A 3,613-nucleotide genomic window follows, 5' to 3' on the forward strand; every position below is an offset into this window, starting at 1 on the left:
ATATTGTTAAATACATTAGCGCTTTTATTTACAATTTGATTTTGCATTTATGATTCTGCTAACGTTTATTTCTGGGTTGTCTCCTTGCCTCATCCATTCAGTCTGTCAAGTTTCTGCTTCTACTAAATTTCAATAATTTCCTTCCCCTTTATGATTTGCACCCACATTTTTTTCCTTATTGGGTTATCTTCTGTTGGCAATGTACTCAGTTCCTATATCTTTACTTTTTTTCTTTGGCAGCGTCATTTAGTCAACTTATTTACTGCCTTTTCTTCCTCTTCATTTTATATTATTACAGTGATAATTCACTAGTAATTCTGGCTGGTTTTCATAAAGAATTATTCTGAGATCTCACAGAAATCTAACTTCTTTCAAAATATTGAGAACAGTTTTTATAAACATGTTTTAGGAGCAAGGTATTGGAAGGTGAGGTAGGGATAGTTTATATTTTACAGATTCAGGGAAACAACAAACATTATGTGAGATCTCATTAGGAGATCTAGCATGTACAAAGAACAAGAAATGGTCCGGGGCCCTGAGTAGTTTACAGCCTAGTGAAAGAGAAAGACAAATATATAAACAACTGCAGTACAAGACAGAATATTGTTGTAACAATGGCATGAAGTGTTAAGGGAGCTCAGAGATTGTACCAGAGAACAGAAGTTACACGATTCCTAAAGGTTCGAGGCAATTGAGTAGCAGCTGGACATGGAACTCATTATGCTATGCTGTCAGATGTTTTTGTTTGTTTTATTTTTGTAGAAACAGTTGTGTATCTTAAGCATGTAGTTAGTTTTATTGAGTAATATGGAAATGCAATGGGGAGTCATTTACTTGCACAGATATCATGGGTGGTTTTCGAAAGTGTGAAATCTACTGTTTCAGAGGACTGATGGACTCTGGACTTCTGCCAAAAAGGGAGGGATAGAAAGCAAGGAGAATCTTTTCTTTATCACAACTCGGGGGTTGGGGGTGAGGACAGGAAAGAAAATCAGAGTCCAGCAATGTGACAGACCTCAGGTGACTACTAACTCATTGTAAGAGTACAATGGACTACTTAATGGAAGAAGACAGGCCATAAAAAAAAAACCATGTCCCATTTCTTCTCCCAGATTTTTGGAGAGCTGTGTTTTGAGGGAAAATAGTTCTGTGCCAGGTAATTAAAATCATCTTTAAAAATTTACTAAATTAATACATGGCCAATGCAAACATTTCAAACACTAGAGTTAAGTATAAAAAACTGGGAAGTGCCCCATTACACACCCACTTACACTCCCCAGTGGTAACAACTTGTATCTCTCTAAACATTTTCTATCTATAGTTAAATATGCACACACATACACACATTTTTTTTTCTTTCCCCAAATAAAATTGGTGGTTTTCCCACAAATTTGAGGTTGCAGACACCATTAAAAGCGTGGGCTTTGGAGCCCACCAGAACTGGGCTTAAATCCTCCCCAGCTTCCTGGCTGTATGACCCTAGGCAAATTACTTCTTTAAGCTTCCATTTTGTGTGTGTGTGTGTGAAGGAAAAAAAAAAGGTAATTATTCCATAAGATTTAAGGATCAAAATCTAGCGTATATCAATCATTTAGCACATAGTAAGTGTTCAATAAACACGATCATTTTCTATGGCAAGTGACCTTCCTCATTATAAGACTAAAAATAAGGAAATCTGTTAAATAAATGTTGCTCATTTTTTCCGACCAATTATATCTAAGTTGGGAAGAACTTGCTTTTCCAAACCATAAATCTGGTCCAAGTAACATTTAAAAGAGAGGGCTCCTCGAATTTCGGTGATAGTTTTCAGCGCCCCCTCTAGCCCCCCCACCCCCCATCACTTTGCGATTGTCTAGAAAGTGGACTTTCCAATAAAGAACTTTTGTGACTCGTGTCGTGACAAGAATGCTCAACTAGGTTAGGTTTTACACTGTGTGCACTTTTGCTTTACCCCTGCAAGTGCGGGGTGCGTGGCACCCTTTTAAGCTTGCCTCCCGCAGTCGCGTCCCTCCATCCCCTATTGAGATAACGGCAGCAACAGGAGATGCCTATCCTTGTAGGAACCGAAAGAGACTTGATGGACCAGGGGCGCCTCCAGGGCGCACAGCAGCAGCAGGAGCCGGGCGTGTGCGGTGCGCCCGAGGGGTGCAGGCTGCTGGCAGAGGGGCCCGGCCCGGGCGCGGGCGGGAGGCTCCTCCCGGGCGAACCCGGCACTGGGCTCTCCCCGATCTTCGTCTGGGGGCATCTTCCCCGCCGTCTGCAGCCCCAAGATCCCACTGCCCCCACTCTGCAGCCCCGGCCTGTCCCATCCGCTCGCTTTCTTTTTTGGCACTGCCCTTTGCCCTCCCGTGGAGTCATCTGTTTACTCTCCCTTCACTTCCAGTCACCCCTAGGTCACCCTCCCTCTACCACAGTCACCCATTTTGTCCCCTCTCCCCTCACCCTTCACCTCTCCCCTAGGTCGCCTTCTCAGAGGACTCTGCCGACGGAGATGCTGGGGACCCCGCGGCCAGGGTCTGCGCTCGGGAGAAGCCTCGGTCCACCTTTGCCCCCTCCCCGGGGGCGCGGGAGGCAAGTTTCCGCCCCGTGCTTTCCCCAGTGACAAGACTTGGCGGCGGCCACAGCCTGGGAGGCGGGGGGAGGGACGGCCTGGCTCCCCGAGCCCCCTCCCCTGCTCCCGAGCTCGCGCGGTCTGTCTCTCTCCGCAAGTGCGGAGACGCGGAGGAGGAGGAGGAGGAGGAGGAGGAGGAGGAGGAGGGAGTTGGGGGAGGATCTCCATTGAAATAAACAACCAGGCAGCAGTTATTAACACGGGAACATGGCGGCCGCAGCCTCAGCCACGGCTTCGGCGGCGAAGGTCAGCGCCGACGGCAGCCGGCACCTGACGGCGTGACCGACCCGAGCCGGTAACCGCGCCTTCCCTGGGGGCCTCAAGGGCGGGCGCGAGGCGGGCGGCGGGCGGGGGGCGCCGCCTCTCCACCCCCCGCCGCGACTGCCCTTCCTGCGCCGAGCCGGGCAGAGCGGTGCGCCGGCGAGGGGGCTGTTTTGTGTGCGGGCACCGCGGCCGGGGCGCGCGGAGAACCGGAGTTGCATCCCGGAGGCGCCGCGAAGCTGGGGAGTTGGGGCTTGGGGGTGGGGAGGGCGGGAAGCGGTGGGGAGACGCGGAGTCCCCGGGAGAGAAAGGAGGCGCTCCAGCGCCGTGCGAGAGCTCGGGAGCCGAGTCCCGGAGCGCGAGGCGGGCGGAGGCTGCAGCCCGCGGCGCCGGCGAGAGGTGAGCCGGGAGGCCGGGGGCGCGGGCGCGGCCCCCCCGCCGGAGGAGCGGGGCGCCCGCCTCGCAGCCGGGTGCGGGGTCGGGGAGGGTCTAGGCTCCTGCCCCCTCGGGAGCTGCGAGGCAGAGACGGGAAGGTGAAGCCCGAGAAGGTGCCTTCTTTAATGGAAACGCGGAGCGACTGCAGCGGAGGGTGGGAGCCGGGCGAGGGGAGGCAGGACTCGGGAAGTGCCGGGGGGTGTGTGTGAAGGTGAAGCGCGGTGTCAGGGCGGCCGGCGGGGTGAGATGCTGGGCAGAGGGGAGCCGCGGCCCGGCGGCCCGGCCGGGCCCGTGTCAGCGCCGGGG

The 3,613-nt window shown here is 52.8% G+C and overlaps 1 protein-coding gene across 3 annotated transcripts in view; it reads left to right on the top strand.

The window, feature by feature from the left end:
- The first annotated feature begins 2,772 nt into the window (after positions 1-2,772).
- Positions 2,773-3,613, top strand: part of NCOA2 (nuclear receptor coactivator 2) — a 266,118-nt gene continuing 265,277 nt past the window's right edge. For all 3 annotated transcript variants that reach the window (XM_019625996.1, XM_019625995.1, XM_019626000.1), the window contains exon 1: positions 2,773-2,906. The gene's annotated coding sequence lies outside the window, so the exon portion shown is untranslated. The remainder of the gene's footprint in view (positions 2,907-3,613) is intronic.

The sequence above is a fragment of the Hipposideros armiger genome, unplaced genomic scaffold, assembly GCF_001890085.2.
Source record: "Hipposideros armiger isolate ML-2016 unplaced genomic scaffold, ASM189008v1 scaffold_650, whole genome shotgun sequence".
Lineage (NCBI taxonomy): Eukaryota > Metazoa > Chordata > Mammalia > Chiroptera > Hipposideridae > Hipposideros > Hipposideros armiger.